Below are 13,904 nucleotides of genomic sequence, written 5' to 3' on the forward strand. Positions count from 1 at the left end.
CACTCAGTCCAATCACAGCCCCCCTCACTCAGTCCAGTCACAGCCCCCCCTCACTCAGTCCAGTCACAGCCCCCTCACTCAGTCCAGTCACAGCCCCCCTCACTCAGTCCAGTCCCAGCCCCCCTCACTCAGTCCAGTCACAGAGCCCCTCACTCAGTCCAGTCACAGCCCCCCTCACTCAGTCCAGTCACAGCCCCCCTCACTCAGTCCAGTCACAGACCCCCCTCACTCAGTCCAGTCACAGCTCCCCTCACTCAGTCCAGTCACAGCTCCCCTCACTCAGTCCAGTCACAGCCCCCTCACTCAGTCCAGTCACAGCCCCCCTCACTCAGTCCAGTCACAGAGACCCTCACTCAGTCCAGTCACAGCCCCCCTCACTCAGTCCAGTCACAGCTCCCCTCACTCAGTCCAATCACAGCCCCCTCACTCAGTCCAGTCACAGCCCCCTCACTCAGTCCAGTCACAGCCCCCCTCACTCAGTCCAGTCACAGCCCCCCTCACTCAGTCCAGTCACAGCCCCCTCACTCAGTCCAGTCACAGCTCCCCTCACTCAGTCCACTCACAGCCCCCCTCACTCAGTCCAGTCACAGCCCCCCTCACTCAGTCCAGTCACAGCTCCCCTCACTCAGTCCAGTCACAGCCCCCTCACTCAGTCCAGTCACAGCCCCCCTCACTCAGTCCAGTCACAGCCCCCTCACTCAGTCCAGTCACAGCTCCCCTCACTCAGTCCAGTCACAGCTCCCTCACTCAGTCCAGTCACAGCCCCCTCACTCAGTCCAGTCACAGAGACCCCCTCACTCAGTCCAGTCACAGCCCCCCTCACTCAGTCCAGTCACAGCCCCCTCACTCAGTCCAGTCACAGCTCCCCCTCACTCAGTCCAGTCACAGCCCCCCTCACTCAGTCCAGTCACAGCCCCCTAACTCAGTCCAGTCACAGCTCCCCTCACTCAGTCCAGTCACAGCCCCCCTCACTCAGTCCAGTCACAGAGCTCCCCTCACTCAGTCCAGTCACAGCCCCCCTCACTCAGTCCAGTCACAGCCCCCCTCACTCAGTCCAGTCACAGAGCTCCCCTCACTCAGTCCAGTCACAGCCCCCCTCACTCAGTCCAGTCACAGAGCTCCCCTCACTCAGTCCAGTCACAGCTCCCTCACTCAGTCCAGTCACAGCCCCCCTCACTCAGTCCAGTCACAGAGCTCCCCTCACTCAGTCCAGTCACAGCCCCCCTCACTCAGTCCAGTCACAGCCCCCCTCACTCAGTCCAGTCACAGCCCCCCTCACTCAGTCCAGTTACTGCCCCCTCACTCAGTCCAGTCACAGAGACCCCCTCACTCAGTCCAGTCACAGAGACCCCCTCACTCAGTCCAGTCACAGCCCCCCTCACTCAGTCCAGTTACTGCCCCCTCACTCAGTCCAGTCACAGCCCCCTCACTCAGTCCAGTCACAGAGCTCCCCTCACTCAGTCCAGTCACAGCTCCCTCACTCAGTCCAGTCACAGCCCCCCTCACTCAGTCCAGTCACAGAGACCCCCTCACTCAGTCCAGTCACAGCCCCCCTCACTCAGTCCAGTTACTGCCCCCTCACTCAGTCCAGTCACAGCCCCCTCGCTCAGTCCAGTCACAGCCCCCCTCACTCAGTCCAGTCACAGCCCCCCTCACTCAGTCCAGTCACAGCTCCCCTCACTCAGTCCAGTCACAGCTCCCCTCACTCAGTCCAGTCACAGCTCCCTCACTCAGTCCAGTCACAGCCCCCCTCACTCAGTCCAGTCACAGCCCCCCTCACTCAGTCCAGTCACAGCCCCCCTCACTCAGTCCAGTCACAGCCCCCCTCACTCAGTCCAGTCACAGCCCCCTCACTCAGTCCAGTCACAGAGCTCCCCTCACTCAGTCCAGTCACAGCCCCCCCTCACTCAGTCCAGTCACAGCTCCCTCACTCAGTCCAGTCACAGCCCCCCTCACTCAGTCCAGTCACATAGACCCTCACTCAGTCCAGTCACAGAGCTCCCCTCACTCAGTCCAGTCACAGAGACCCTCACTCAGTCCAGTCACAGAGACCCCCTCACTCAGTCCAGTCACAGCCCCCCCCTCACTCAGTCCAGTCACAGAGACCCCCTCACTCAGTCCAGTCACAGCCCCCTCACTCAGTCCAGTCACAGAGACCCCCTCACTCAGTCCAGTCACAGCCCCCTCACTCAGTCCAGTCACAGCCCCCCTCACTCAGTCCAGTCACAGCTCCCCTCACTCAGTCCAGTCACAGAGCTCCCCTCACTCAGTCCAGTCACAGCCCCCCTCACTCAGTCCAGTCACAGCCCCCCTCACTCAGTCCAGTCACAGCTCCCCTCACTCAGTCCAGTCACAGAGCTCCCCTCACTCAGTCCAGTCACAGCCCCCCTCACTCAGTCCAGTCACAGCCCCCTCACTCAGTCCAGAAACAGAGCTCCCCTCACTCAGTCCAGTCACAGAGCTCCCCTCACTCAGTCCAGTCACAGCCCCCTCACTCAGTCCAGTCACAGCCCCCCTCACTCAGTCCAGTCACAGCCCCCCCTCACTCAGTCCAGTCACAGCTCCCCTCACTCAGTCCAGTCACAGCCCCCCCTCACTCAGTCCAGTCACAGCCCCCTCACTCAGTCCAGTCACAGCCCCCCTCACTCAGTCCAGTCACAGAGACCCCCTCACTCAGTCCAGTCACAGCCCCCCTCACTCAGTCCAGTCACAGCTCCCTCACTCAGTCCAGTCACAGCCCCCCTCACTCAGTCCAGTCACAGCCCCCTCACTCAGTCCAGTCACAGCCCCCTCACTCAGTCACAGAGCTCCCCTCACTCAGTCCAGTCACAGCCCCCTCACTCAGTCCAGTCACAGCTCCCCTCACTCAGTCCAGTCACAGAGCTCCCCTCACTCAGTCCAGTCACAGAGACCCCCTCACTCAGTCCAGTCACAGCCCCCCTCACTCAGTCCAGTCACAGAGCTCCCCTCACTCAGTCCAGTCACAGCCCCCCTCACTCAGTCCAGTCACAGCCCCCTCACTCAGTCCAGTCACAGCTCCCCTCACTCAGTCCAGTCACAGAGCTCCCCTCACTCAGTCCAGTCACAGAGACCCCCTCACTCAGTCCAGTCACAGCCCCCTCACTCAGTCCAGTCACAGCCCCCCTCACTCAGTCCAGTCACAGAGCTCCCCTCACTCAGTCCAGTCACAGCCCCCTCACTCAGTCCAGTCACAGCTCCCCTCACTCAGTCCAGTCACAGAGCTCCCCTCACTCAGTCCAGTCACAGCCCCCTCACTCAGTCCAGTCACAGAGCTCCCCTCACTCAGTCCAGTCACAGCCCCCCTCACTCAGTCCAGTCACAGCTCCCCTCACTCAGTCCAGTCACAGAGCTCCCCTCACTCAGTCCAGTCACAGCCCCCCTCACTCAGTCCAGTTACAGAGATCACTATCGCTCATGATTTAGGTGGGGCCTATCAAGGAATTGATGTTTTTCCCCCATCATCTCTTAAAATACAGCAGGGTTCGGAATCAATAAATGACTTAGCATTACTTTAGCCATGACTCTTTCTCGATTATCGGTATGGTTTGAGAAAGTTGCACATCCTTCTGTTGGCAGTTTCATTCCACACATTCTAGCTCGTTTTTCTTATCAGCTCAATACAGAGAGTTGCTTTGTCTGTAAATGTGGCAGGTATGCACATTCTCAGCACTCTGCCCAGTTCACGCATCAAAGGTCAGAATGTTCCATTTCTGTAATTAATGTAGTTTAATGGATAAGTTTCTTACTCGTGTAAATCTGATACCCAGAGAAATAGAAGCACGTGTGAATTGTTGTAGAGTGAGAGTTTTGGAAGAGTTCACTGTATTTTCTTTCAAATCAAAAGAGTCAACAGTTTCATGGTGCATTGACGTTGTCTGATCGAGAATGTTCAGACTAATTTACTGTGACAAAACTTTATCAGAGTGAATTATTAGTGAATTATTAAGTTATTCTTCAATTTACACATGCACAGAATCTCTCCCAAGATGCCGTGCATTTGGACAGCCTATCGGAATGGAAACATTTAATTATTTTTTTGTTTAGTGTATTACGTTTTCGTCCATTACCTGTGACTAATCCAATGCTGCACCTATGGATGTGCTTTCTTTAATACAAGGTGTTAAAATAATTTCTCATTTGTTTGATGAGGTAGATGTAAAGGATCTCACTATATGAAGTAAAAAAGTGTAGTTCTGGCCAAGCTTTTTCAATTTTCTATCAATTCTTGGATTACAAGGTCTACCGGAATGGCCAGCATTTCTTATCTACCCTGAATTCAGCTGCACCAACTGATTGGCTTGAGCAGCCATTTCAGAGGACAACTTGAAAATGAAATGAAAATCGCTTATTGTCACAAGTCGGCTTCAATGAAGTTACTGTGAAAAGCCCCTAGTCGCCGCATTCCAGCGCCTGTTCGGGGAGGCTGTTACGGGAATCGAACCGTGCTGCTGGCCTGCCTTGATCTGCTTTCAAAGCCAGCGATTTAGCTCAGTGTGCTAAACAGCCCCTTGATGCGCGATCAATAATTACTGAAACGAGGATGTAGTCCGAATTGAAGGCTTTAATCAACAAGATGTTTCCCCAGCAGCTCGAGTACAGAAAGAAGGTTGGCTGCTGGGGAACACGGGTTCTTATAACCCGCCTCATTGGGCAGAGCTACCTTACGTCCCGACCAATGAAATGCAAACACTTGGGCCAATGAGCAGCGAGCCTTCTCCACCAATGGTAGCTCACAATCCTAGGTACCGTAGTACCTCTAGTCATACTACCACACAACTAAGAGTTGGTTGGAGTCGCATGTTGCCAGACTGGATAAGGACACCAGATTTCCTCCTCTGAAGATTATCTGTTGATTGATTTTGTTTCTTGTCATGTGTACCGAGGTACAGTGAAAAGTATTTTTCTGCGAGCAGCTCAACAGATCATCAAGTACATGAAAAGAAAAGGAAGTAAAAGAAAATGCATAATAGGGCAAACACAAGGTACACAATGTAACTACAATGTAGCTGTTACAAGGGGGCATAACTATAAGGTTCAGGGTGGGAGATATAGGAGGGATGGCCGAGGTAGGTTCTTTACTCAAAGAGTGGTTAGGGCGTGGAATGGACTGCCTGCTGTGATAGTGGAGTCGGACACTTTAGGAACTTTCAAGCGGTTATTGGATAGGCACAAGGAGAACACCAGAATGACAGGGACTGGGATAGCTTGATCTTGGTTTCGGACACAGCTCGGCACAACATTGAGGGCCGAAGGGCCTGTTCTGTGCTGTACTGTTCTAACACCGGCATCGGGTGAAGCATACAGGGGTGTAGTGTTAATGAGGTCAGTCCATAAGTGGGTCATTTAGGAGTCTGGTAACAGCGGGGAAGAAGCTGTTTTTGAGTCTGTGTTAGTGCGTGTTCTCAGACTTTTGTATCTCCTGCCCGATGGAAGAAGTTGGAAGAGTGAATAAGCTGGGTGGGAGGGATCTTTGATTATGCTGCCCGCTTTCCCCAGGCAGCGGGAGGTGTAGATGGAGTCAATGGATGGGAGGCAGGTTCGTGTGATGGACTGGGCAGTGTTCACGACTCTGAAGTTTCTTGCAGTATTGGGCCGAGCAGTTGCCATACCAGGCTGTGATGCAGCCAGATAGGATGCTTTCTATGGTGCATTAGTTGGTGAGTTAATGTGGACATGCCGAATTTCTTTAGTTTCCTGAGGAAGTATAGGCGCTGTTATGCTTTCTTGGTGGTACCAGGACAGATTTTTGGTGATGTGTACCCCGAGGAATTTGAAACTGCTAACCATCTCCACCTCAGTTGATGCTGACAGGGGTGTGTACAGTACTTTGCTTCCTGAAGTCAATGACTAGCTCTTTAGTTTTGCTGGCATTGAGGAACAGATTGCTATCGCTGCATCACTCCACCAGGTTCTCTATCTCCCTCCTGTATTCTGGCGCGTCGTTATTCGAGATCCGGCCCACTATGGTGGTATCTTCAGCAAACATGTAGATGGAATTGGAACCAAATTCTGCCACGCAGTCGGGTGTGTACACAACCGCCGAGAGTCTGTAACGCTAGTCTGTGGCTTGGTCACATTAGTGACATAATAATGTTTTTTAATGATAATCCAGTGCTTTCTGAACCTTAGTTTGTAAAATGGCTTTTTTTTTCCAGATTTGGAGCTTGGGAAAAAGTTGTGACTTTCATTCTGAGGGTGGGGTGTGAGTGTGGGGGTGGGGCAATGTTTTGCTAGGGATAGGCCTCCCGATCACAAAACCAGTTCAGAGGCAGCACAGAGTTTGCCAAGTGCGAAGGCCTGCCTTGGTTCCCTGGGACTTCACCCCAGCTGATTTGGATAATATTAAGCTCTCTGGCTGTCACCCCACACATACCCTCACCCCTCAGATTCCCTCACCCCCTCCCCTGCCAAATCCTTCCCAACTCATGCCAAACCATGTCCCTCCATCCAACAGCAAGGGCCCCTCAACCCATAGCACTTCTATATATGTATTCACCCAGTAACACTGAACTGAACCAATTAACTCGATACAAACAATGGCATGTGTGGCTATTTATAACACTATTTATAGCTTTATTTATAACCCTATAAAAGTGTTAAATCAACCAGAATTTTAATGCATCAATATCAGACACCTATTTATCATAGAATCTACGGCACCGAGACAGGTCCTTTGACCCAAACTGGTTTATGCCAACCAAAAAGGCTATCTAAGCTAACCCCATTTCCTGCACTTGGCCCAAATCCCTCTCAACCTTTACTATCCAATTATCTGTCCAAATGCCCTTTAAATGTTGTCAATGTCCCTGCCTCACCAACTTTCTCCACAGCTCATTCCTTATACTACCACCCAGAGTATTGACAGTCAGAGAGATCTAGGTGTACAGGTCCACAGGTCACTGAAAAGGGCAACACAGGTGGAGAAGGTGGTCAAGAAGGCAGACGGCATGCTTGCCTTCATTGGCCGGGGCATTGAGTATAAGAATTGACAAGTCATATTGCAGCTGTACAGAACCTTAGTTCGGCCACACTTGGAGTATAGTGTTCAATTCTGATCGCCACACTACCAGAAGGATGTGGAGGCTTTAGAGAGGGTGCAGAAGAGATTTACCAGAATATTGCCTGGTATGGAGGGCATTAGCTATGAGGAGCGGTTGAATAAACTCGGTTTGCTCTCACTGGAATGACGGAGGTTGAGGGGCAACCTGATAGAGGTCTACAAAATTATGAGGGGCATAGACAGAGTGGATAGTCAGAGACTTTGTCCCAAGGTAGAGGGGTCAATTACTAGGGGGCATAGGTTTAAGGTGTGAGGGGCAAGATTTAGAGGTGATGTACGAGGCAAGTCTTTTACACAGAGGGGAGTGAGTGCCTGGAACACGCTGTCAGAGGAGGTGGTGGAAGCAGGGACGATAATAACGTTTAAAGGGCATCTTGACAAATACATGAATAGGATGGGAATAGAGGGATATGGACCCAGGAAGTATGGAAGATTTTAGTTTAGACGGGCAGCATGGTCGGCACAGGCTTGCAGAGCCGAAGGGCCTGTTCCTGTGCTGTACTTTTCTTTGTTCTTTGTTATCTGTGTAAAAGAGTTGCTCCGCAGGTTCCCATTAATTCTTTCCCCTCTTAATCTAAACCCTCGGGGCCTCACGGTAGCATGGTGGTTAGCATCAATGCTTCACAGCTCCAGGGTCCCAGGTTCGATTCCCGGCTGGGTCACTGTCTGTGTGGAGTCTGCACGTCCTCCCCGTGTGTGCGTGGGTTTCCTCCGGGTGCTCCGGTTTCCTCCCACAGTCCAAAGATGTGCGGGTTAGGTGGATTGGCCATGCTAAATTGCCCGTAGTGTAAGGTTAATGGGGGGATTGTTGGGTTACGGGTATACGGGTTACGTGGGTTTAAGTAGGGTGATCATTGCTCGGCACAACATCGAGGGCCGAAGGGCCTGTTCTGTGCTGTACTGTTCTATGTTCTATGTTCTATGCCCTCAAGTTCTCGATTCCCAACCCTGGGAAAAAGCCTGAGGCATTCACACTATCCATGCCTCTCAGGATGTTATACATCTCAAAAATCACCCCTCCGACTCCTATGCTGGACATTCTATGTGGCTCTATGGATGGAATATCGAGCCCTCCTCTGCGCATTTGGTTGGTGGGACATTTAATCAGGCAGGGAGTTGGGGATGCCTTCACTTCCCCACCTTCACCCTGATTAAGTCTGTGACAGGAAATGCCTGTGGATGGCCTTCCTGTCCGCCATCAGTTGAGACTCTTAAATGGAGAATGAATGTCCACACAAGGGCTTCATCCCACCGCCATTCCCTCGCCTCCCCCTCTCTCTGGTTCCCCTCTATTGTTCCCTGTGTCCTCCTTCTTCCCCCTTCCCCCCCCCCCCCCCACCCTTCTGCCCTCCTCCCCTCCTGTGGTTCGCCTTTCTTTCCTCTGAGGTTTAGCTGTTCCCCACCCCCTCTCCCACTGGGTCTTTCCCTCCCTCTCACACCTTGGCTACTTTCCCCTGATTCTTGGCTACCTGGCTATTCGTCTGCTTGTTCGTTGGCCACAAACAGGTCCTGGAATAATTGGGTGAATGGCTTCCATGTTCTGTGGAAGCCGTCGTCTGACCCTCGGATGACGAATTTAATTTTCTCCATTTGGAGAGAGTCTGAGAGGTCAGACAGCCAATCTGCAGTTTTGGGTGGTGCTGCTGACCGCCAGCCAAACAGGATTCTACGGTGGGCGATCAGGGAGGTGAAGGCAAGGGTATCCGTCCTCCTCCCCATGAATAGATCTGGCTGGTCCGAGACCCCAAAGACCAGTACGTACTGGCAGGGCCCCACCCTCATCCCCAACACTTGGGACATTGCCTCAAAGAAGGCTGTCCAGTATCCAACAAGTCTGCGGCAAGAGCAGAACATGTGGGCATGGTTGGCCGGGCGTCCTTTGCACTATTCACATCTATCCTCCACCTCCAGGAAGAACCTACTCATTCGAGTTCTTGTTAAGTGGGCTCTATGTACCACTTTTAGTTGCGTCAGGTTGAGCCATGCGCAAGTGGAGGTGGAGTTGACCCTATGCAGTGCTTCACTCCAAAGTCCCCACCCTATCTCAATCCCCAGGTCCTCCTCCCATTCCTTTCTTGTTGCGTCCAGTACGGTGTCGGCCCTTTCTACCAGTCATTCATACCTGTCACTACAGGCCCGCTGAGAGCTACCCACCCACCCACCCTCGCTGCTGACCACACTCACCCATAATGCCCACTTGAGACCCTCCCCCCTCCAATTACTCACCTCTGGCCTAGAATCCAGTGTTGTGCCGACAGCCGCCTCTCCAACCTGCCATTCAATAGAGCTGCCGGTCTCTGATTGGCCAATAGCTCTCAGTGGGTGGGCCAGATCCTTGCTGCTGGGGAAAGTAGACTGCTGGCCTCTTGAGAGCTAGAGTGGCCTTCCCTAAATGAGACAATGACAGTCTCTCACCGGTTAGTCAGCAGCCGAGATCCCTTGGGCCTCCACAACACCCTGACCTATATGACTACCCCTGCCATTGAACCAAAAGATTTGATGGATCCTTGCTTTAATTCATTTGAAAGAGTGGAAACCTAAAAAGTGGATTGTTAAAGTTCCTAGAGTGACACTTTTCCTACTTTATTCGATGTGGCACCAGTGGCAATGCCAGCATTGGTTACCCATTCCTAATTGCCATTAAACTTAGTGACTTGCTCGGCCATTTCAAAGAACAGTTGAGAGTCAACCAGGTTACTATAAGTCTGAAGTCACTGGTAAGGATGGCAGGTTTTCTTCCCTAAAGGGGCAATTAGTGAAGTAGATAGGCTTTTATGACAGTCAGTGGTTGTTTCAAGGATTACTTTACAATTATAAATGTAATTATTTGAATTTAAATCCCACCGTGGGATTTGAACCCACATCCCCAGAGCATTAGCCTGGGCCTCTGGATTACTGGGCCACCTGACATTACCGCTACCCACCATCTTGCCCATTACCCAGAAGCATGTGTGCTTCCAACTGAACTATGGCTGGCACATTACAAAATCTGTCCTATGGTGAAGATTATGGGGAACCACAAGCTGAACGGTTGAGTTCAGAGACCTGCAGGCTGCAAATTTCTTCCAAGCTGCTATAATTTTGCCAGAAGTGATTTGCCAGGGTTAAGTATTGAAATGAAATTCACAGACCTGCAGGTCTAACACAGATGTAACAGTGTTCCTAAAATGTGCCACCTTATAAAAGATCGCAAATTGGACAGAGCAATGGCAGATGGAATTTAATCCTGATAAGTGTGAGGTGATGCATTTTGGAAGGTCTAATAAGGATAGAATATACACAATGACTGGTAGGTCCCCAAGCAGTATTGGGGAACAAAGAGACCTTGATGTACAAGTCCATGGATCCCTGAAGGTGGCAGCACCGGTAGAGAGGGTGATGAAGAAGGCATATGGAGCGTTTGCCTTCATTAGATGGGGCATAAACAAAAGGAGTAAGGAGGTCTTGGTGCAACTTTATAAAACATCGGTTAGACCACAGATGGAATACTGCAGTTCAGGTCGCCACACATCAGAAGGACATGATTTCATTGGAGGGGCTGATTCACCAGGATGTTGCCTGGAATGTTTCAGCTATGAGTGGAGACTGGATAGGATGGGTTTGTATTCCCTGGAGCAGAGGAAGCTGAAGGGAAATCTGATTGAGGCACACAAAGTTATTAGAGGCATAGATAGGGTAGATTGTAAGAATGTTTTCCCCATGGCAGAGTTGTCTAATACCAGAGGGCCCAGGTTTATGGTTATGAATATGTGGTTTAAAGGGGACCTGAGCAAACAATTTTTGTGGTGGAGGCAGGCACTTTTGCAATATTTAAGAATCATTTGGACGAGCACTTAAATCGCCAAGGTATTAGACTGCGCTGATAAATGGGATTAGTACAAATTGGTATTTGATGGTTTGACATGGTAGGCCGAAGGGCCTATTTATGCTGTATGACTCAATGACTCCATGATTGGGAGAATCCCTCAGAAAATCCCCAGCATCTGTCAGAATGTCACCTCAGATTTACTTTGAACCTCAATTGAATTGTTTATTTTATCTTTTTATTGTTGAGGAAGCAGCCATTCTTGGTGTGTGAGCCTTGGTCGCAGGTGAATCATAGAATCATATGATCCCTACAGTGCAGAAGGAGGCCATTTGGCCCATTGCCCGCACCAAACCACAGAAAGAGCATCCTACCTAGGCCCACTCCCCTGCCCTATCCCCGTAACCTAATCTTTGGACACTGAGGGGTAATTTAGAATGGCCAATCCACCTATCCTGCACATCTTTGGACTGTGGGAAGAAGCCGGAGCCCCCAGAGGAAACCCACGCAGACACGGGGAGAATGTGAAAACTCCACATAGACAGCCACCCAAATCGGAATTGAACCTGGGTCCCTAGTGCTAAGAGGCAGCAATGCTAATCATTGCACCACTGTGGTGGTGACGAGCTATTCGACTAGGAGAGCATCCTAATTGAGAGCTATACTGTCATAGCACAATGAGAAAGTTCTAGTGTCGACTTAGATATATAATAATAATCTTTATTGTCACAAGTAGGCTTACATTAACACTGCAATGAAGTTACTGTGAAAAGTCCCTGGTTGCCATACTCCGGCGCCTGTTTGGGTACCTGGAGGGAGAATTCAGAATGTCCAAATTACCTAACAGCACATCTTTTGGAACTTCTGGGAGGAAACTGGAGCACCCAGAGGAAACCCATGCAGAGCCAGGCAGAACGTGCAGACTTCCCACAGTCATCCAAACCGGGAAATGAACCTGTGACCCTGGCGCTGTGAAGCAACAGTGCTATCAACTGTGCCGCCCAGTTGCAGGCCAGTCCTTGGTCTTCAGTGATCTGCACCCAGATACAAATTACAAAGACACAATAGACCGATCCAGGGGGCAGAAAAGTACACATAGGGTCAGTTAAACAAAGGACAAAATAAACCTCTCTGTGCAATAAAATAAATTAGCGTGGGCAAGAAAAATATGATGTATACATACAACTGTATAAAAATAAACATAAGAACATAAGAACTAGGAGCAGGAGTAGGCCACCTGGCCCCTCGAGCCTGCTCTGCCATTCAATGAGATCATGGCTGATCTTTTGTGGTCTCAGCTCCACTTTCCGGCCCGAACACCATAACCCTTAATCCCTTTATTCTTCAAAAATCTATCTATCTTTATCTTAAAAACATTTAATGAAGGAGCCTCAACTGCTTCACTGGGCAAGGAATTCCATAGATTCACAACCCTTTGGGTGAAGAAGTTCCTCCTAAACTCAGTCCTAAATCTACTTCCCCTTATTTTGAGGCTATGTCCCCGAGTTCTGGTTTCACCCGCCAGTGAAAAAGACCTGCCCTTTTTTTTAACCTCTGTTTTGAATCTTAACATCTCCAGTTTTATTCCTTTTAGTATTACTGGACCTATTCACTGAGCTCCCCTCAGTCACTATACCTTGTACTGTCGCCCTTTTGATTTTTGACTATGTCTTCTCTGCCTTGCACTTTTCCCCTTACTTCCTTTTGCTTCTGTACCTGTTTTACTACCTTCCACCTTCCTGCATTGGTTCCCATCCCCCTGCCACATTAGTTTAAACCTTCCCCAACAGATCCAGCAAACACCCCCCCCCCCCCCTCCCCCCAGGTCATCGGTTCCAGTCCTGCCCAGGTGCAGACCGTCCGGTTTGTACTGGTCCCACCTCCCCCAGAACCGGTCCGAATGCCCCAGGAATTTGAATCTCTCCCTCTTGCACCATCTCTCGAGCCACGCATTCATCCTATCTATCCTGACATTCCTACTCTGACCAGCTCGTGGCACTGGTAGCAATCCTGAGATTACTACCTTTGAGGTCCTACTTTTTAGTTTAACTCCTAACTCCCTGAATTCAGCTTGTAGGACCTCATCCCGTTTTGTACCTATATCATTGGTGCCTATGTGCACCACGACAGCTGGCTGTTCACCCCCCCCCCCCCCCAGAATGTCCTACAGCTGCTCCAAGACATCCTTGACCCTTGCACCAGGGAGGCAACATACCATCCTGGAGTCTCGATTGCGTCCACAGAACCGCCTGTCTATTCCCCTTACGATCGAGTCCCCTATCACTATAGCCCTGCCATTTTTCTTCCTGCCCTGCTGCGCAGTAGAGCCAGCCACGGTGCCATGAACTTTGCTGCTGCTGCCTTCCCCTGGTGAGCCATCTCCCTCAACAGTATCCAAAGCGGTATATCTGTTTTTCAGGGAGATGACTGCAGGGGACACCTGCACTGCCTTCCTACTCTTGCTTGGTCTTTTGGTCACCCATTTTCTATCTCCCTCAGTAACATTCACCTGCGGTGTGACCAACTCGCTAAACGTGCTATCCACGACCTCCTCAGCATCGTGGATGTTCCAAAGTGAGTCCATCCGCAGCTCCAGAGCCGTCAAGCGGTCTAACAGGAGCTGCACTGAACACACTTGCACGTGAAAGAGCCAGGGACAGTGGACATGTCCCTGGCTCCCACATGGCACACGAGGAGCATGACACGGGTCTGGGATCTCCTGCCATGTCTTAAACTTTAGGTAAACTTAAACTGAAAAACTGCAGAATTAGACTTACCACTTACCTTTCCCGATTACCTGACTGCACCAAATTACCAAGTTGCAATTCCCACTCTGGGTGTGCCTCACTCCAGTTGTGTCTTCTCAACTTGCGCAAACTTACTGAGTGCGCTTTCTGTCTGTCTTTTATACAGACCTCAGCTAACCGATGCTCAAACTGCCTAAACTTCAAAGAGAAGAATACAATGTGCATCTTTGTGCCCCTAAACAGGCCTCAGGTGACTGACAGATAACTGCCT

The sequence above is a fragment of the Scyliorhinus canicula genome, chromosome 13 (genome assembly GCF_902713615.1).
Source record: "Scyliorhinus canicula chromosome 13, sScyCan1.1, whole genome shotgun sequence".
NCBI lineage: Eukaryota > Metazoa > Chordata > Chondrichthyes > Carcharhiniformes > Scyliorhinidae > Scyliorhinus > Scyliorhinus canicula.